The sequence below is a fragment of the Phacochoerus africanus genome, chromosome 6, assembly GCF_016906955.1.
Source record: "Phacochoerus africanus isolate WHEZ1 chromosome 6, ROS_Pafr_v1, whole genome shotgun sequence".
NCBI lineage: Eukaryota > Metazoa > Chordata > Mammalia > Artiodactyla > Suidae > Phacochoerus > Phacochoerus africanus.
The window spans coordinates 126,248,294-126,269,789 of NC_062549.1; the positions used below are offsets into that span (position 1 = coordinate 126,248,294).

The 21,496-nt window shown below is 49.9% G+C and overlaps 1 long non-coding RNA gene across 1 annotated transcript in view; it reads left to right on the forward strand.

Annotated features, from left to right (window-relative positions):
* Positions 1 to 7,848: 7,848 nt before the first annotated feature.
* LOC125129988 (uncharacterized) overlaps positions 7,849 to 21,496 on the forward strand; it is a 33,883-nt gene continuing 20,235 nt past the window's right edge. The window contains exons 1-2 of the long non-coding RNA XR_007135615.1: positions 7,849 to 7,922; positions 19,496 to 19,550. This is a non-coding gene — a long non-coding RNA (uncharacterized LOC125129988). The remainder of the gene's footprint in view (positions 7,923 to 19,495; positions 19,551 to 21,496) is intronic.

Below are 21,496 nucleotides of genomic sequence, written 5' to 3' on the forward strand. Positions count from 1 at the left end.
TTATACCTTTCGACCACTTTCACCTGTTTCTCCCGCTCCCTCCCCGCCATCTCCGGCAACCACCAATCTGTTCTCTGTGGCTTGGAGTTCAGGTGTTTTAGATTCCACATCCAAGTGAGATTATGATACAGTATTTGTCTTTCTCTCTGGCTCATTTCACTTAGCATAGTGCCCTCGAGGTGCACCTGTGTGGTCACAAATGGAGAAACGGTGAGATGTTTTAGGTTTTTGCCCTTCTGTTTTGTAAGATAAATTTTATTTGCAGCCTAAAGCATTCTCAAAGATAGAGGAGGAAGAGGTTAAAATAGAGGTGATACTGGACTCAGAGCTATTAATCCTCTATTAAGAAATATTAGAATCTTGTGATTGGTTATGGAGGAGAGATGTTTACTACATTTAAATTCACAGTACAAGCTACAAAGCAGAGCAAACCACATAGTATGAATTTAAATGTGTACTTTATAAATCAAATTAAAGACCAAAGATGCAAAATCACTGTTTTTCTTCCAAATGGCATCATTACTGTGGAACTGCTGCTGGCAACAGAACCCACGTTGCGCAGAGCTGGAGGTAAAAATTGTGTGGTCAGAAAAGATTATCTCACAGTTAAGATCCTGGTGACAAAGATCACAGCTTTCAGCATTTCAGTCCCATCAGAAATCTGGGCTGAAAAATCCGTAACTGGTTTGTAAAGATAGGACCTAGATGAAAAACCTAAAAGAAATTCCAGATGACTCGATCTTAGTCCGGTGTGGCCCTGCTCAGCACAGCTGCTGCTCTGTGTCTTAATCACAAACATTTCATAAATGAGGCGGCTGGAATTAACATAAACACACTGCTATGTGTAAAATAGATAAGTTACTCGGACCTACCATGTAGCACAGGGTAATCTATTCAATACTGTGTAATAGCGTGTAAGGGAGAAGAAAAAAGAACCTGAAAAGCACTGTATGGATATGTATAGCAAATTCACGTTGCTGTCTACCTGAAACTAACACAAGATTGTAAGTCAACTCTACTACAATAAAGATTTTTTAAAAAAGAATTAAGCCCTCAGGGACCCGTTATGTGGAATCTGAAAAAATGAAAAAACTGAGGTTCAAAAAAAAAAAAAAACCCACAAATATTTCTATTTATTGACGGTCATATGACTGTAACTGTTTTAATTTTAATAAGGTTCATGAAAAGTCTGTTTAGGGTCACTTATTTTTTTTGGCTTTTATAGGAGAGTAATTTTTAAGATACTGAGACCAAAGCATGATTTTGCCCACTTTTTATCTGGCCTTGTCAAGTGACGATATTAACTGAGCATCTTTCACCTGCTGTCATCATTATTTATAAAAAAGAAATGACATTTAGTATAGCAAAAGGATATAATCTTGGAATTTCTGAAAGATTAAATTTTGCTTTGTAAAATCACATGAACTTGGTTTTGTTCATATATATGAACATATATTGGACCCCTGGCTAGGGGTCCTGTTGGAGCTGTAGCCACCGCCCTACACCACAGCCATTGCAACGCAGGATCTGAGCCATGCCTGTGACCTACACCACAGCTCATAGCAACACCAGATCCTTAACCCACTGAGCGAGGCCAGGGGTCGAACCTGCATCCTCATGGATGCTACTCAGGTTCATTTCCACCGAGCCGCGCCGGGAACTCCTGTTCACGTATTTATCACGGACGGCTGAAAGCCCTTTGCGGGCTGGCCCGAGCCTGCAGACAGGCATGTAGAAACCACCGATCTCAGCTATTTTCTCTTCCTTAAAAGTCACTTTTCTGCTTCTTCATTCAGTGACTCTTGTGTCTGTGACATGCAAGACCTTGTGGCAGCCACTACGGAGAACCCCAAAGCGTGTAAGGCCTGGCCCCTGACCTTTAGCTGCGGACGCCTTGGCTGGGCCATAAGGCACGTCGCAGACTCAGGCCACTCCTGCGTTCTCTGCACCAAGTGTTCTGTACCTAATAATGTCCAAAGGCCAGTACTTTTTTTTCTCCTTTTTTTCAGTTCTAGCTTAATTTTGTTCCGGGCCCAACCTTGTGGATCTTTACTAATAGACAGCTGACCTCTCAGCAGCGTGGGTTTGGACAGCCCTAGGGAACTAGAAATACAGTGTGTAAAGGGGATGAAACTACTCCAAGGCCATCAAGGCATCTTTACAGGAGAGTGTGAGGCTAGCACTGTCCTGTGAGTGGGGGCCCCGCCACCCATGGACTTGTTACCTCTGTCACCTCCCGGGTCCTCTCTTTCCAGCCGCTCACGGAGACGGCTCTCTAGCCAGCTCTGTTTGAGCAGAGAGATGGCTGGGGAAGCGCCCCTGCTCTCTGTGTTGTTTGATGCGTCTCCGCTCAGAACGTCTTGTGAGAACGTGTGGATTGGATCCGGCCCATGGACGATGATGTTCTCACTACACGTGGATTGTGAACGAAATGGATCAGCTTGGCAGCCGAGATCAAGAGTCTTCCCTCTTTTTTTCTTTTTCTTTTTTTAAACCAAGTCCCCTTCAGCAGAGGCCATGGGCAGACAGCCTAGCTATAACAGCACTGAGTTCTCATGCAGCGTTTTCTGGACTTGTCTACGGGGCAGAATTCGCTCCAACCCATTGCTCATTTGGCTCCAGAAGAAACAGCTCTTGTTTTCGGAGGCTGTGATGAGCACTGCTGGAGAGTTTTGAGATGGTCAAGGAAGAGGGTTGGAACAACAAAACTAAATAGTGATTTTTTTCAACACCCATCCGAGGCACCTGTACATTCTTTGAGCTCTACTTCCCAGAAACTCCAAAACAAGTCAACGTGGGTAAGCAGAAGCAGTCGAAGCGTTCTGTCACAATGTCATACGTCAAGACTCTTTGAGAGCCAGTCTGTTTTGGCTCAATCGGAACCTTCTTCTTTTCTGTGAGCTCCCCTCCTGCACGTCAACCCTTAGAACACTTTCTTTCCAAAGCGCCTCCTCAAGTGTCTTTTCTAAATGGTACATCAGGTCCCAGCTGGCTGATTGGCAAATGCTAACTCCCACGTTCTCGCACATGCAAGGCTAGATGTTGAAGCCCTGGTGGACTAATTGGGGTCATTTAAGGAACACCCCCCCCCCAAGAAATGGGCTGCTTCTTCCACATACGCAGTGTGATTTTGAAACACCATTGTCAGGAAATACAACCAATCCCTGCAACTTTTTCCCTCTGGGTTATCGGCGTCCGAGACAATTGATGACATTACAACGGTCGTTCATTTTAGATTCGTGGTGCCCACAAAAATCAATAGTTTTCCATTATCAGGTCCAGCTGGGTCACTAGTCTGTCAATGAGCTGTTACAATTGCTGTACAGGGGTGAGCCTGACCAGTCAATTGCTGCTGACAAGAGGAAAACATGCTGACAGCCACGGGAACAAGTCAGAACACAGATTTGCACTTGAGTTTGCCATCCAAAGAGACTGGGAGCAAGGCCATTTTCAAGACGTAGGGCACACGCCGTGGGAGGCCGGGGGGAGGGTCTGCCCCCTGGTTTTATAGCACAGGGGGCCTAAGGGCCTGTCCTGGCTCCAGCCAATCTCCAGTAGAGATTATCCGTGGTCACGGCCTTTGTTAGGAAGAGGACACGGACCAGCCACCACTGTCCCCAAACACCATCTTCTATCCCACATTGGACCCAGGGCAAGTGGGAGGAAGCGACGCTACTTTCACCGCCGCTGATTGGGATGGAATGATACATATCTCAGCAAATATAAGACTCAAAGAGGCACCAAGTATGAACAAATGTGACTAAACACGTTGCAGATACATTGCGACTGAAGGACAGAAGATCCTCTGGGGCCGGTACCTGGCCATCCCCCTGTGGCCTTCTTATTTATAGCCCAGTCTATACCCGGATCCCAACTGGAGAGCGTTTACTAAACCAAGCCTCTCTCATTGGTGTCGCATCCACAGCCACTCTGTCCCATGCAGTGGGCAGCCAGGTGAACTGAGTTCTAGTCTTGCTCTGCCCCTAATTAGCAAGTGGCCGTGTAGCGTGGTCAGCGTGGACACATGTCTTAACTGCCCCCCATGAATAAAATGGAGACATGCTTGCCTTACCTACTGTGTTGCAAGGCTGTCATGAGGTTTCAAAACGAGATCAAATGAGATGAGCTTTGCCCAGTAACTGTGTGTGTGTGTGTATTGCATTCTGGAAGCTATCCATGCAGCAGATTTGAAAGCAACTAAAAGAAGTCCTTCTTCAGAATAAATCCTTTTTGGTCAAGATGGAATGCTTTTCTTCTTCAAGATGAACCCACGAATCCTCTCTCATGGATTCCATCATGAGAGAAAGCCGGAATGCAGAGGACAGCTCTGAAGTCATAATGGGTCTGGTGGCTCCCCTTAGTTTGCAGAGAAGAGGACTGAGATGCCAGCCGAGCAGACCCACATTGTCTGGGTTCCTGCGTGCTGAGGGGCTTCCAAAGCATCGTGAATTTGTGCGGTGCTCTGGTCTCCTCACTCTGGTTTTATTTCAGACATCAAGCTTATGAGCTCAAAAGATAAATATTTTGAATTTGTTTCAATATTATGATTTTTAATGTTTCACTTTTAGTAACATCTTACAAGTATTAAATTCTAGCCTTTTTAAAAAAACGCCTCCAGTCTTGGGCCTGATTCTTTTGGAAGTCAGCATTCACTTGTGTTCATCATCAAACAGAACTGATAATCAACCGTATCACTGGAAGCCAACTAGCTAGGGTTTTTTTTTTTTTTTCTTTTTTTATTACACCACCTAAAAAATCATTTTCTTTAAATGGGTTTTAAAAAAAGGTAGTTTTAACAGGAGCAAATTTGCTAGTAATTAGATGAACCAGTCTTATGTCTTCCAGCACTTGGAAGTATGAAATTCATCAGCCCTCTCAGAGCATTAATTAAAAAGAATTTATGTTTTTTTAATAAAATGCTTCATGTTTTAGCTCCTTTACTCCTCCACCAAATGTGATTATGTGGGGGCTGAAGGGAATTCAGGTTAATATGTTGACACACTTAACAATGCGGGGTCATGTTGCACAATACGCTTGACTGGTTTAGTTCAGCACACCCCCTGACAGGGCCTAATCATCCCCTGCCCTACAGGCAGAGGGAAAGAGAGGATTTTAATTACTGCTCTGTATGCAAGTTTGCCAGCATTAAATTGAGACATAATTAGGCCTCTGAATTTTAATAATTGTCCTAGCTAATTGGGCAGACAAGTACGTTGTGCAGCATGGCGTGATTAGATAATTAGTATTTCCAAATGACAAAATTGGGCTCTTGATTACAAATTCTACATGAAGGGGGAAAAAGGTAGCAAGCAGATCTTTACAAGTCTATTAAGGGAGAGTTTAGCAATGTTAGTAATTTAAAGTCCATTAGGAAGCAATGTTTCATTCTCAGAGCCGGGGGGCCTGGGACGAGGGCCTCTGGCCAGCTCTGGCTCCTACTTAAGGCCCCTCCCCGGGGAGTTCTGCTTTCCCTGGGGTCTGCTGCATGCACCCTACCCCCCACCTCCACCCCAAGCTTAGCAGTCATCACTGACCTTGGGTAGACACCAGATGGCAGGTCTAACTCTGAAAAAGATGAAGGGATATAGGGAGGTAGAGCAGAGAAAGGGTAATTTCCCAGGCGGGGTGTGAGTGTGTCGTCTGCAATATCTCCTTTGTAAAGAACCACTCTTTCATTCTTCTCCCAGAAGTCACCACTCTCACTGTATCATCAGCTCCATTAAAATCTTGTTGGTGGAAAAATCCTACATCAGAATATGAAATTTTTGAGGTCGTATCTTGTTGGGGTAAACAGCATGGGCTTTGGAGACTGACCTGGGTTTGAGAGCATCACTTACTAGAAGTGTGACCTTGGATAAATTACTTCATCTTGCCAAAGCTCACTTTTCTTTTGGTAAAATAAAGATGCTTCCCCATAAGTTGGTTGATAGGAGGAAATGAGATAAGGCATATAATTTAATGCGCAGTGCCTGGCATGAAGTAAGTGCTTAATAAACACTGGCTAAAATGCGGAAGTTCCTGGTGTGGCTCGGTGATAACAAGCCCAACTAGCATCCATGAGGACGCAGGTTCAATCCCCAGCCTCACTAAGTGGGTTAAGGGTCTGGCGTTGCCGTGAGCTGTGGTGTAGGTCGCTGATGCGGCTCAGCTCTGGCCTTGCTGCGACTGTGGCGTAGGCCAGCAGCTGTAGGTTCACTTTGACCCCTAGCCTGGGAACCTCCATATGCCCTGGGTGTTGTTGACCAAAACAACAACAACAACAACAACAACAACAGATTAATGCCGATTAATCAATGACTTTGGAAAGTACAAGGTGAAGGTTCTGGGTCTGGCTCTTTGCTATGCTGGTACTGAGATGAGGTGAGGGCCCCCAGCTCCTTTGCTTTCGGGGAGAACAACATGGCACCCCATTTACATTGGAGGAGGCCCAATGGCAACAGCCACCTCTGCACCTCAAACGCCTGACGGGGTTTTTTCCTTCCTCTCCCTCCTTCAGAAGTGGGCATGCGGATAAGCCCTGCCATGCCGAAATCATAGGGACCGTTGACCTAGGAAGAAGGCAGCGTAAACCGTGTATGTGACCCCACCTCCCAGGGTATCGCCCCAGAGCCCGACTTCTGGCTGCTCAGCTTTCCTCATAGCAGTCAGGAGGCTGGGCTCTACAGCTGTGTTTTTCAGGCAAAAGGACTGTTAACTGGGTACATACCAGAATCCCTCTTAAAAATGACTGATGGGTGGTTGTAGATGACAACGTGATGGTGGTTTGTTAGGGGAAGCCCGAAGGTTCTGGATGTACATCCATACAGTTTGGGAGGAGGTCTGTAAGGAAAACAACGCTGTCTCCGTGCCTCGGTCCAGGCCAGACAGCCTCCGAGACTCATGCCTTTCTCAGTACTTTGTGCCATCTCAATAGAGAAGCCTTCTGGCAGAGATTCCAATTCAGAATGCAGAGTTCTCTCCGTGGGCAAACTTTTATCACCCTAGCACACTCTCTACAGTATACCACACCTAAATAGCAGGGAGAGGAGGACAGCACCCTGAGACTTGAAGAAAATAGGCAAGTATAGGACGCAGACATTCTGCTAGCAGCTCAGAAGCAGAGTAAGACCTGATTTTCCAGGTTGGGAGTGTATGAGCCTCACGCCCGATCTGTATTTCACAATAAGGACACGTCTCCTCTCGGGGCTGCACATCTCCCTGCAGCTCACAGGGATGCAGCTCCGGGCGCCGCGAGCGGCCGAGAGAGTTGGCTTAGAAATGTTAGCCTTGCCGGAGGGTGGGAGAGGGGAGAGCTGTCGAAAGGATGCTCCCCACCCCCAGGCTGGCGCTTCTCTCCCGCTCTTTTTGAAAAAGTGCGTTTATGACTGATCACTCAACACCTTGTTGGTTCTGATTGCAGAAAACACACCTTATAAATATATGATAACCATCCTGTAATAGAGAGTGTGACAATTTACTTCACAGTGCGTTTCAGGCTGCTAATTGATCGTTTCAGTCCAGGGACGATTTGGAATAAATTATAGCCATCAAAAGGATATCACAGCTCACTTTGGTGGAAGGATTTCCACGTCGCGCCGCGTTGTTCTCCGCGGAGCCGACTGCCCCCGCGGGGCGGAGGGGAGGGGAGGAGAGGGAGCCGGCGGGGGAAAGGAGGCCAGAGCGAGGGGCGCGGCGGGGGCCGGCGGGCGGGCCTGTGGGCGGGGCCCGAGGGCGCGGCGTGGCCCGAGGGCGGGGCCTGCGAGTCTGTGGGCGGGGCCGCCGGCGGCGGCGCGCGCTCCCGAGCGCGGCGGTTGCAGGTCCAGGGCCGGACGGTAGAGGCCTCCCTTCCGAGGCAGCGGCGGGGGCGGTGGCGCGGGCGCTCCCCGGCGCGAGCCCACGCGTCCTTCCCCGTGAGGTCCCTGCGCGGCGCGGCCCAGCCCAGCGTGAGTACCCCCCACGCGCTCCCCTCCGCCCCCAGGCGGCAGCGCCTGTTCCCTGGAGGTGAGGGTCTCGGTCGGGCCGGGGCCCTGCAGGGGGCGGGGGTGCTCGCGTCGCGGGTCGCCCCTCCCGCTCGAGGCTTCCGCTCGGCGGGGCTGCCCCGCAGGAGGACGCGGGGACGCGGAGGACGCGGGGACGCGGAGCCCGCGTTCTGCGCTCCCGGAGCCGGGGTGGCGAGGCGGGGAGGCGCTGCGGCCCCGTCGGGGGCTTTGTGTGCCGCTGGGGCTGCGGCAGCTCCGGTTCCCACGCCGCAGCCCGGCAGGCGCGCGCGGGGAGGCCGAGGTCGCCGGCCGCGAGGTGGCGGGGGCGGCGGGACGCGCGCGGTGGAAGCGGCGGGGGGCGGGGGGGCGGCCTGTGCGCCCGCCTGTGCGCCCTGCGGGGACGCTGGCGGGAGCGCTCCGCCCAGGCCACGCCGAGCCCACCTGCGGTTCCCGCGCCGTTGGGTCCGCGTCCCCTGCCCGCCCGCCCGCCTCCGTGACCGCGGCGCCCTCCGGCCCTCGCTCCCAGCTCGTCCCCCGCAAAGTGCGTGCTGTCGAGCGGGGGGTCACCGAGGAGAGACACCAACCCCTGCATGGGACTCGACTTTGGAAAAACAGCGTTTTCCTCCTTCTGTCGCGGGCACTTGCTTGTCTGTCCCTCCCCCGCCCACCGCACGTCCAGGCCACTCTCACCCTCCCTAAGTGAACGCGTAGGAAGGATGCAGACCCTCCGTTCACACGTTTACACGCAGGAGCCCCCCCCACCCAACACCATGTGCTCCAAGTCGGGCTTGGCGGTGTCCTTAGTTCTTTAGGCTTCTGTCACGCTAATAAATTATGTCGGTGGAGGGCACGGATGTTTCCACGCAGGCGATTTTGACAGCAGTCATCATACCAAGCTATTAGGAAGTGCGGTGTCAGTCTGGAGGACAGGCAATATATCCACCCGTTCTCGACACACTGTCTTACAAGGAAACGTCTGAGACCAGCAGTAAGAGGCGTTTTAATTCACACACCAAAAATATTTTGTGTTTGGTTGACATCTTTGAAAATGCTGAAAGAGGGATAGGAGCATTTATCATTTTGTAGGTATTTATCTATGTACTCAAGAAAGTCCCCATAGGAAGGAGGAGGGTTTTGTTTTAGTCCTGTTGCTAAAAGGATGATGTGTTATGTATTCTACCCCCCAAGATAGTCCCTATAGGCCAGTGACAGAGCTCCCTTTATGAGACCAAACATCTTCTAAAACTGGAAGAGTTGGAATAGTGAGCACGCTGGTTCCGTTTATGGCTCTGTTATGAAGATAATCATTTGCCAGCTTAAATGAGAGGCCTGATGCTTATGGCGCGCGTGCCGGATGTCTGAAAGGATCAGTCCCCCTCAGGTGGGGAAATCCGGTCCAGTTTCTGTAGAACTGCAGCCTTGACGATCACTCCTTACCCACCAGTGTGGAAAAGGCTGCTTGTACCAGGAGTCCCATGAAACAAGTGATGAGGCTCAACAGTACGGCTAGGCCCTAACGCATGACTTCTGAAATCTAAGGTGGGCCTAATCTAAGCAGATACTTTAGGCTTGATATTATGTGATGGTTGGAAGCTGTATTTGCAGGGACCACTCCTGCGGAAGTTAGTTGTGAGATGGACTCTGCAGGTGTTCACCCAGGATGGGGTTCTTGGCCCCTGCTCATTCATTCACTAACTTTATTCCTTATCTGTTATAGATCCTTCACTTGGCCATTCAACGCCGTGCCTGTAGGCATTTAATACATAATTGTCGAAATGGAACTAAGATGTGGGAAGTATGTGTATCTTCTTCTGGCTCAAGGAATAGTATTATGAACACGTTAAAAACTGTGGCCTTTCATTTGTACAAATGGAAGACTGAATTGACTGCTCTCCAGCAGCAAGCTAAGGGAGGAACAATTAGAAATCAAAAGTTTCTCCAACCCGGCCCTCTTTGCAGTACCATGTTTTTTTTCTCCTTGAGACTTTCAAAACAACGTTTAAAGGACTTGCCTGGGTTTATGATGTTCTTTTAATAATTTCAGCATATCCAGTTTTTCTTAGAAGGTCCTACTTGTTGGGTGGTGTGCTGGACTGGCTGGTTTTATGGGAGCAAAGCCCTGTATTCTTAGGTCACATCAAAACTGCATACCCTTTTTTCCCCAGCCTGAAGAAAGAACTGCTTACATTTAAGTCAGGCAGACACATCCCAAGTAGTCACAAGTATACCTGTTTAAAATGCATTTTCATCAGCTTGATAAAAATAGCAAAATATAGCCAATATGTTTGTTGCAGTTGTTTGTAGTTTTACATTTTTCTTGGCTAAAACTTGAAATCAGTCTAAACAGTGCCCAGATCCTCGACCATCCAGACATTTTTGTGTGACGTCTCTAAGATGCATCTAAAGAATGTAACGTTTTGGGAGTTCCCGTCGAGGCGCAGTGGAACTGAATCCAACTAAGAACCACGAGGTTGCGGGTTTGGTCCCTGGTCTCTCTCAGTGGGTTAAGGATCCAGCGTTGCCATGAGCTGTGGTGTAGGTCGAAGACGTGGCTCGGATCCTGCACTGCTGTGGCTGTGGCGTAGGCTGGCAGCTACAGCTCCGATTGGACCCCTAGCCTGGGAACCTCCATATGCCATGGATTTGGCCCTAAAAAGCAGGAAAAAAAAAGAGCGAGAACGTGAGTGACATTTTGTGAAGTGCAGGAGTGGAAGACGGTGAGAATGATTTTATCCTTAACCCTAATATTTTGCTGTGGGAACTGAAACCAGGTAGCCAAGAAATGAGTGTGAACTAACGCAGTCCACCGTGTCAGAGGTCATGTGCCCATCGGAGTGCGTCCTCACCGCTAGTCACCTAGGACGTCGCTCGCTTACTGCGGTGATGCTCCCACTGCTGCCACCGCTCAAACCTATTTGCAGCTCTTCATTCGGGCACTCCTCAAAACCCACAGCACATCTCGCTAAAACGCCCTGGGGGTGGGAAGGCATCTTCCTCCAAAGACGTTTTGTGCCTGGAAGAGTAAGGTGATCAAGTCAGATAATATAATTTTGGGTCAAAACAATGGGAAAGACGATTAGCTTCCGTGAGTAGCTTTAAAATTAGTTCTACAGTCATTTTACAATCATCGCTCAAACGAAGGCAGCACCATTGAAATAAGGTGCGTGTGGAGCGTATAGAGTCTCTTTGATTATCAATAAATTGCTGTTTAACAGTCTCCTGCGTCTCTAGTCTACTGGTCTGCAGTAGAGAGACGTCTTATTTCAGAAAGCTGTACTGTCAAGAATTTGGTTGATCTGGATTTTATGAGAGTTCACTTTGGCTGCTGTGGTTACAAAAGCTGTTAAGGTCTAGAAAATGGGACTGGGTGGGAAAAATCCGAGATGTCATGGCCTAAAATCAGGATTGCCCTGTAAAGTTCTATAGATTCGCTGCTCCACATTCCTTGAAATATAAAGAAATCATACTCAAGAAATTACATCTGATCTGTATTCTATTTAGTGAACAAAGCCGTCACCATTATCAAAAACTTCAGTGATCCTTCACCTGAAAGGTGAAGTCTAAGCTGTGGGCTGAAACATTGGTCATTTGTAGGGACCCCACCGTAAATACGCAGTGGGACCTCTGTGTACTGCTGTAAGCTAACTCTACGCTGTATATATACTGTGCAAAATACATACGCTGTATGCTGTGCCAAAAAAATCATGATGCGTGTCGTGAAACTCCGTGTGCAGTGAACTCAAACTCTTGTGGTAGTCAAGACCAGAATGGGGAAAGACACTCAAGGAAAAGAGAGAGAGGGAGATGGAAGGAGGAAGTCCGTCTGAATCATGTGGCCTTTGAATCAGACTTAAAGTCATTTGAGGGACGCATTTAGAAGTAGTTTCCAAAAAACCATCAAATAATTCAGCTTCAACTCCAGCTGAGACGGTATGGAGAACCAGGAGAAGCAGAAAGAATGTAATGAGCTGAGTAGGAGTATTTCTAAAAACTCGGGTCTCACACCTTTGGTGTTACGTAGAGGGCTGTGGGACCGTTGGTGATGAGCAGCGATCCAGGCTGCAATGATCAGGAGAGAACGAGGCCAGAGGACAGAGATGAAAGAGCCTTCCTGCTGTAGCCGAAGGTTGCAAACGCCGCCGCACTTGTCAAGGGAGGGTCAGCCGGCAAACAAACAGCGCAGCTGTCCCCAGTCACCAAACGTGCTCCTGTCCTTCACCCCAGAGTTCGGCTGGATGTGGAGATGAACCACGTTTGAGCTGTCGACACTTATAAGATCTGGAAACTCGAGTTTTGTCTGCTTTGATGAGTCTGGTTATCGCTCAGAAAGGAGGGAGGGGGACCTGCCGGGCCCTGGACACCGGTTACAGACCCCACTGAAAGGTCACTGAACAGAGTGGACAGATTCCAGGTCTTTTCTGGGGCAAAGACTGTTTATTAGCAGACAGAACAGCTCCTAATTTTTTTTTTTAATATAATGATTTTTATTTTTTCCTTATAGTTGGTTTACAGTGTTCTGTCAATTTTCTACTGTACAGCATGGTGACCCAGTTCCACCTACATGTATAGATTCCTTTTTCTCACATTATCATGCTCCATCATAAATGACTAGACATAGTTCCCAGTGCTACACAGCAGGATCTCATTGCTTATCCATTCCAAAGGCAATAGTCTGCATCTATTAACTCTGTGGCCCAGTGGTCTAAGGCACCAGACTCTGCCCATTTTTTAATTGGGTTTTTTTATTTTTTTGCTGTTGAATTGTATGAAGTTTTTTTTTCATATTTTGGACATTAAGCCCTTGTAGGTTGCATCATTTGAAACTATTTTCTCATACTCTGTAGATTGTCTTTTTGTTGTTTTTTTTTGTTGTTGTTTTCTTTAAGCTTTTTATTAATTTATTTTTTTCCCCACTGTACAGCAAGGGGAAGCTCCTAAATTTTATGTTACAAGTGCAAGAGGGCAGCAGGTCCCCAGCAGACCCTCAATAGGTGACAACAGTGGTGGAAAAACAAGTAAACAGCGATGTTATCCCTCCTTTTGAAATGGACAGCCTAACCCTCACACCTGCTCATCTTCTGTACATTTAAGAACCAGCTGGATAGTTCTTAGTTTGGGTCTAAATGTTAAATTTTCAGGAGCTCCCGTCGTGTCCCAGTGGTTAACGAACCCAGCTAATGTCCATGAGGATGTGATTTTGATCCCTGGCCTCACTCCAAGGGTTAAGGATCCAGCGTTGCTGTGAGCTGTGATGTAGGTCACAGATGTGGCTCGGGTCCCGCGTTGCTGTGGCTCTGGTGAGTGTAGGCCAGTGGCTACAGCTCCGATTCGACCCCCGGCCTGGGAACCTCCATATGCCATGGGAGCGGCCCTAAAACGCCAAAAAGAAAACTTTTTTTTGATACAGTGTTATAGCTTCAGGGTTGGGGGCCCATGTAGTTATAATTGAAGACGTCAGGTTGGCGTGGGTTGAGGCCCGTCTCTTTCAGAAAGAGAAACTCGTGGTTTTAGATTGACGGAATTCACGTGTAGATCCAGAATATAGAAAAGGCAGGAAATTTGCACTGAGACTTGGGAAATAATCACGGGGCAGAAAGGGTCCTCGGGGGACCAGGAGCGGGGACCAGATTTATCACGCACCAGTTGTGTTATTTGAAGCGAATTTTAGTCTATTCCTTGTGCACAGAAGGTCTGTACTAGTCATAGCCACCCAATCTACTTCGAGGGGGAGTTTTCAGCCTTGTCTGAGATGAAGCAAGTGGCAGGACTTGCTTTATAAGTGACCTGAGTGGGCGGGCTTTTGTGCGCGGCCGCAGCCTGAGTTCTGCCGGCGAGCCTGAGAGTTGCAGCCCTTCGCTGTCTGGACGCTGAAACCAAAGTGCGTCAGTGAAGGTGGAGACCCGACGTGGGGAACGGAGCACGGGCGGGTTTTCACACGGATCCTGAGACGCGTGGGCCACGCAGGCATTGTTCCCGCATTCTCAGGCTCGTAGGAAGGTCCCCGTGGCCATTTCCTAAAGACCGGCTAGAGGTAAAGCAACCTGTCACGTCCAGACCTGCAGCATCGGCACAGAAGGCACAGTCTCCACGTGGGACGAGGAGCCAGACTAGCAGGCCTTGGTCCTTATGCCTCCAGAGGTTCTTATCTTAGAGAGGTTTTTCATGCCCGTTGCCACCTGCATGTCTTAGAAGAAAACGAGAAGCTGGACGGAGTTCTGCATGTGGCTTAAAGGGTCGGCTGTGTGCGTGTCTTTGCCGTTGTCATCTCCCCACGGCAGCAACCCATCGCTGCTGCCGAGACCGCCCGCGCCTCGACCCTCGCAGCCGCGTCTTTTGTTCCCTCTCACGTCCCTCCATGTCTTCAAAAGGCACAGAGGCTGCCGGGCCTCTGCCCGAGAGACCAGCACAGACACGGCCGATGGTATCGTCCGCCCCCACCGGCAGGGCCGTGGCTCCCCAAGAGGAGAGGAGAACGGAGGGTCTTGGGGCTGACTCTCGTCCGCCCCCCAAAAGAGGAAAGCGGTGCCCTTGTCTGAAGCCATGCTTGGAGGGTGTTTGCCGGAGGTTGGCTGCGCATCCTTCAGAAGGTCACCCCGCGGAGGCGCAGCGTGTTGGAGCCGTGCAGCGTGTCCGCTCCAGAGCAGGCCGTGTGATGCGTGCCCCTTGGAATATCGGATCTTCTGGTTATTGCTGAGTGGCTTGGCACGTTGCATCATCTTTTCTGAGCCGCAGTTTCTTTATCTGCAAAATGGCAGTAATAACGGGGTCTCCTTCTTAGAGTTGTTGTGGGTGAGGCTTGTGCTCCATAAGGGGAAGCTAGGTTCTTAGGCTCTGGAGCGTGGGCGAGGAGTCAAGAAACAGAAGGCAGATTCCCCTCTTCAAGGAGCAGCTTAGCGTGAGGTTGGAAGGGACCGAATGAAGGGAAACTCAAGGAACAGCCCGGGCAGAGTCTGCCAGGACGGGGACGCTGCGACAGAGCTCAGAAGACAGGTGGGAATTTCGTTCCGAGGTCTGCAGGCTGGGTGGGGTTCAGATCTGTCTGGTCGAGGTGGGAAGGCCTCCCGATGGCCAGGAGGGGCGCTGAGAACACCGTGTATGCAGCAGGCTGGGAACATGCCAAGTGCAGAGTAAACCAGTTTTTAAGCCAGATAGATGAGTGTGAGAATCCCGTCTCTGCCTGGAGGCCTTGGTTGGACAAGGGCCTCAATGTCTTTCGTCTCAGCTTCTACAGCCCCGCGCGATGACCATCGTATCTCATTAAATTGCAGGAATGAAATGAGCGATGGGTATCATCGTATCTCATTAAACGCAGGGCTGAAATGAGATACTGTCTGTGATGCCTGACATGGTGGCTGGCATCTCACGAGTGTTTGGTTACATGGCTGTTCCCGCGGTTGCTGCGGGGCCAGTGGGGGAGCCTTCTTCCTGAAGAGCTGTCTCACCTTGTGTAGACTGCTGGCGGAAATCGAGCCCAGACCAGCCGGGGAGAGCCTCTGGGTGGCGTGGAGCGGAGGCTTCAAGGCCAGTGTGAGGAGCCCAGTGGGCTGATCAAGGCTGTCCGCGCTCTTAAGGTTTGGGAGTGAAGGGGGCGTTTAGGATAAATCAGTCTCGAGACGCCCCGAAGGCTGTCGGGGGGAAGGAGAACTCACTTGTGCCTGTGTAAAGGGAGAAGGGTCTCGGTGAGGACAGCGGCAAGGGCACCAGACCAGGTCGAGGTGATCTCTCTAAAGTGTCTTTCCTTAGAAGAGCTTTGAGCTCAGCGGTGTGGAGTAAGGGAGGGGAGTGGTCTGGTCTGTAGACTCCTGCCTAACAGTTAACGGCAGTTGTCTGGAAGAGAATTGGTACAGACCCACAACTCCAGAAAGCAGACCACCCCCAAGACGCACGGAGTATAAAAGCCGGGAAGGAACCTAATGCTAAAGAAACCGTAGACCGCGCTTCAGCTTAACTCCCTGCCCTCGCCTGCGAGCCTGTCCCTGGCTTTCAGGCCGTATAGGTCATGCATGGCCGTTTGAGGTTGGAGCTTAGGGTTGTAGTACCAAGTGGCATGGGGTCACATGGGGAGGATGCTGCCAGCAAAATGGTAATTTGATGACTTTATTTGGTGACAGCGTGATTTGGATGAGAAAATACTCCCTTCCCTGGGGGTTTGGAAGTGATTTAATTAAAAGCACAGACCTAGGAGATGGGTTTGGCTCCCGGGGCTCTCGGTGGTGGTGTTTCTCATTCTCCCCTCACCACCCTTTTTTCTGTCACCAGCAGCTTGGTGATGGGAGAATGCGCGGTAGGTAATTGTATTTCTAAGGAAAGTCACACTGATTATAGGGACGCCAGTTTTTAAAACGTGAGGAAATTGAAACTGCCTGTTGTTCAGCGGTGGGCCTTAAACATCTCAAATAGGAAGGACCGCTGACAGCCCCTCGTTTCCGGACTCTGGCTGCTGTCGCTCTCATTTGGCTGCAGGGGCAACATGGTGCCCGGAGCCCTGGGGTGTCTGAGGGGGTCACAGTAGATGTGGCTCAGCATCGATTCCCTTGGAAGGAGGATGCTCAGCTAAGGGGACTGTGTGGGATGGTTGACAGACACAGGAAGGGGACAAGTGACTCAGGGAAAGGCCGGCCCCGCAAGGTCAGAGGCAAAGCCAGGCCTGTTGCTTCTGAGCAGGGCCGAGGCGTGTGTTTCATTTTTCGTCTCCAGAGTTTATTAAGGTCATCTGCAGGGGGGGCGGGGGGGGCATGACGTTGTAAGGCTGACCAGGGTGCCCGCACACGCGGGTTAGATCTGGCTGCTGACACTCCTTGTCCCTGCAGAAGACTGCAGAAGAAACCCGTCACTTCACGGGAGAAGGAAGAGGGGGGAGAAAAAGACACTTTGTAACAAAAGATGTTTTGAGTATATAGTATTTGGGGATTTCTAGTGTCCATCCGACCTTCACAGACCATCCAGCGTGGCTCCTGCTGAAACCCTGGCCAGAGAGTTCAGACCAGGGGCAGGTGGCATTGGGCAGAAGGTCTTCGGGGTGCTCCTGGCCTTAACTTAGCTGATAGAGCCTCTCAGGGACCAAGTCTTCCCTCCCCGGTGGGTGGGGGCCCCTGAGTCTTGGGGGGGCGACTCCGTGCAGGTTTTCGCTGGGCCCCTCCGCCAGCCCCTCTGCCTTCTGCTGCAGTGGGATGGCTCTCCTTCTTCCTCCTTTTTCAAGTGAATGAGTTAATTACCAGGCATTTAACTTTTGCCAGACTCTTCCATCACGCCCCGAGTTGTTGCTGGGCGGCAGAGGAAGTAATAACATTCGCAGTGAGGGGCAAATCCTGTTAATGAACAAATTAAAGTTCAAACAGTGAGTCAAGTTCACAACCTCTTCGTGGCTCTTCTCTTTAATAAGAGTTATACATGTTACTTTCCTCGCTCTGTTCTCCCTTTTATTACTTTTTAAGCTTTTCATCAACACTGCTGGGGCATATTTGAGGCTCCCAACCTTTCAGCCCTGACGGGACTCGAGCAGTTATAATCCCGTCTTAATTTGGCAACTTTTGTAAAACACATAAAGGGCCCAGGGTCCCCTTTGGTCGCCAGAGCCCTGGGTGACCTTGTGGCTTCCCCCCTGCCAGGGCTGCTGGGGCTGCTGTTCTGGATCTGGTGCTCCTTCCTCTCCTTGACTCAGCCTGGCTTCGAGGCTCAGCCTGCCTGGTAGGGCTGGCGAGGGTCCGAGCCCTCGCCTCCCCGGGTCCCTCTCTGGTCAGCCTCACAGCCCAGCGTATCCTAGGCCCTGGGGGAAGGGGAGGCATCGAGGAGGAGGAGGAGCCTCTGGCCTAGAAGCCGGAAGCTCTTCGGGGAAAGGAGTTCGGGGTAGGAAGGGTGCCTGCCCCCCTGCCAACCCCCCCTGCCCCCCCCCAGCTGCCGTGCTGTGGGGACCTCGCCTGCAAGGGCACGGGGAGGCCCCGGCCTCCCCCTTGGCCCGGTTGGCGTGGGGCCGGGGTCTGGTGGAAGGAGCTCCGGAGGGGTTAGGTGCCCGCCTGCTTCTTCCTTCGGTCTTTTCTTGCCTCTGGTGTGGATCGCGTGGGGGTCTTTTCCACCCCCTCGCCTGGCTTCTCACCACCAACCCCTGATATAATCTCCATGACAACTGCAATCTAGGAGCATACACATAATAGAGATGAAATAGACAAAAGATTAGCATGCCATGAAAAGTACAATAAGTTTCTTATTTAGCATTTAGATAACTGTCTTTCCTTCGGAGCAAGCTTCAAAGTTGAAGCCAGTTTAGACCAAGAGGATTAATTCTTTCTCCCGCATGCTTCATTGAATCTCTCATTACCAAACTTTGTCTGTATTGATGTAAGATTTGATTGAAGATTAGAGCATTTAGCAAATCTTGCTTTTCTGCATGTCTCAGGTCCTTTCAAGCAGGGATCGCCGTGCCCAGTGGTCAATACCCTTACTTTTATCCAGTGTCTGCTTCATTTAAACTTAATCAACTCCATCAATGAACTGGAACAGGGAAACGTCCCTGCGGTAAGAATGTTGTGCTTTTGTAGGATAATTCTTTGCTCTTTCCCGAGCCGTTGGCGTTAAACCTAAAATTGCACTATGATGAACTTTTTTTTTTAATCAATATGATAATGACAATGGGGCCTGGATGCGCCGGTGGGCCAGGCCTTGGAGCAGAGCGGGACCTGTTTACCGTCCATTACCACGGCAACTTCTGCTCCCGCGGCATCCGCCTCCTTTTGTGTGGCGTTAATACCTTCTCTTGCCTGACGTTGAATGTTGCTCAGGCTGGAAAGTGATGCGTCTTTGTGGGGAAGGCTCGTATGTCACAGCGCGCAAGTGAAGCAGACCGATTGGTTGTGTGAATTATCTGACTTGCTGCAGTGAATTATTTGCCCTGTTTCCCTACCTAGTCAACAAGTTCCTGAGCTATAGTGGAGGTCAATCAAAACTGACAGCCTGCGCGCGAGGGCTTTCCTGTGTAAATCTGGCGCGCTCATCCTGGCCAGGCCGGCCCTGGCATCTGTATATCATTTTTATACTGCTACCAGTAGAGCAATTTCAAAAGTATTTGCAAGGAAAATGCGTGTCCCCATCTGTTCCTGGAAGCATAAATGTGCCACCTTCGGAGGGTTTTCACCGGTGATCATATCTTTAATGATCAACAGACGAGTGATATATACTTTTCCATAAAATGGGGTTTTCTTCACTTTATTGTGATTGGCTAGAATAAATAGCTTTTCCATATGTTAGGGAGATAAAATATAAGATTAGCGGAGGTCGTTTGTTGGCTGGTAAACAAAAGAAACAATTCATTCCAGATAATCTTTGAAAAGAAGCAGGGACAAAATGAAGTTGCAATAACAGAGCATCTCAGGCCCCACATCACAACACAGACCTTGTTCCTCCTTGGGAAAGGAGCCGTTTAAGAGCAGATGCTCTGAGTCTTCTAGAGGACTCTCGTGGCTTCGTCTCGGGGCGGGGGCGGGGGGGGGGGGATCAGGGTGCGAGGCAGAGGCTAGACTAATGCTTGTTTATTTCTGCATTAGGTCTGTACCTCCTTTCCATCACCTGCTGCTCACCTGCCTCACTGAAGCACCCCAGGTAAGTTGGCGGGTGATGTGTTCAGAAAGCAGGAACGGGCCACCCTGCTGAATTGCTTCCAGGCCTCCAGGGCATGGGGACTGCTCGTCTACTTTAAAATAAAAGTTGCCTTCCTCCTTGGGAGAGCCTCCTCTCCTGTAGAAAACGGTGACCTCGGAGGGCTGGCATTCCAAAGCCGTGCCAGAGGCGCCCCAGGATTGCCGTCCCGCCAGAAACCTCGCAGGGAGTATTCTTGGTGATCGGATCCCATCAGTAAGGGTTCCAGTCCAAAGATGCAACCAGGCCTGCACCGCGTCTCACCACGCACGTACATTCACACGAGTGTTCTCTGCACTCAGCACCCGAGAGCGCCCCTCCCTCGTTTTCCAGGTCCGGACACTGCTAGTTCTTGGTAACATTTGGAAGCTTCTCCTCCAGCATCTCTGTCCAGAGGTTGCACCTGCCTGCCAGGAACCTCCACTTCTGCTTTGTGTCCAGGGTTCATAGAGGCCGTCCCGTTCTGCAGAGGACTGACCTGCGTCTCAGGACACCTGAATCTAAAGAATGCCTTCAGCCTTTGAGCTCTCTAGAAAATAGGCATAGAGCTATTTAGACCTGTTTTCGACAAGTCCAGAATTGAGACTGAGAAGTCGGGGTGGAGGGGGTGGTCTGTCTGCACGTTGAGAACAGGACCAGTTAGCAGATGAACTTTAAGCTGGCTCTTGATGCCTTACGGTTATGTATGGTCATTGACTTTTTTTTCTCCTTGGGATAATGGGAGGAAAAACTCTGTCTTTTCTGTATATCTTACTCCCCACCTCATATTCCCGAGAATTTTTTGCTCTTTCCAGATGCCTCCTTCTCTCACGGGAGCAGGAGTGTGTGGGTGTTAGCGTCTAAGTGAGAAACGTGGACCTCAGGCTCATCTCTCTTAGCATCTTAAACCCAAACTTGTGTTAATTTCCTGGCCCCCGTGAGGTTGGGAACAACAGACAGGACAGTGTAAAAAAACAGCTGACCCTAAACCTGGGGCCAGAGGAAGCTGGAAAGGCCACTGTCAAAAGATTTTCTTTTAAAATTTCCCCTTAAATTTAGAAACACTCTTACGGGCCGGGTTGCAGGTGGACGGACAGGCATAGACAGTGTGAGACTGAGAAACGATCACACCTCGCCTGATCTGAAGCCAGGTTCACTGTAGGAGTGCACTTCAGCCTCAAAGAAAGGAGGTCACACCTGCGGTTTCCACATTGCATTATGATACACTGCCGGCCTTGTCTTCCGTGAATGTGCCCGCCGCAAGGACATTTTGGCATGTGTTGTGTACGTATAAGGCATGATTTGCCCTCAACTGAGAAAGCTGTATTTCCCGATTCTATATATTTTAGTTTGAAACCCATTTTGCATTCAGTTCCTATGTTGTTTTCATAAAATGAAAGGAAGTTAAAAAAAAAAAATCTGCAGTTGGGACATTTCCCACTCCAGGCTCCTGTGCCCAGGGGTCCTGCCTAACCCACGAAACTGCCAGGAACACGGCTGTCCGCCCGGGAGCAGGTGACGTCAGCAGAGCTCGGCTTTGGGGTTCATGTTGGCTGAGGCCTTGAACCATCGGACTTCAGGCGTCCAGGGTTTTCCTGAAGCTGGGTGGGAGGGCCCTTGGCAGCCGATAGCCCTTGACTGCTTCAAAGCCCCAGACCTCCTACAGGTACACATCCATGGCAGAGACGGAACTCTTGGCAACTACAGGACAAGCATTAAAACATTTTAAAACAAACACACCATGTTCGGGGGAAAGTTACCTCCGTGGACAATGCTGTCTCTTGCCCTGCACAGCATCACTGCCACCAAGCAGCCGCCTCAGTCTGGGCTTATTTCACTGAAAATGTACTTAATTCCACATAAACTACTAGGTGTCTGTATGTAACAATCTTTTTTTTTGTTAACCAGTTTTATGAAAACAAGAGCCTTTC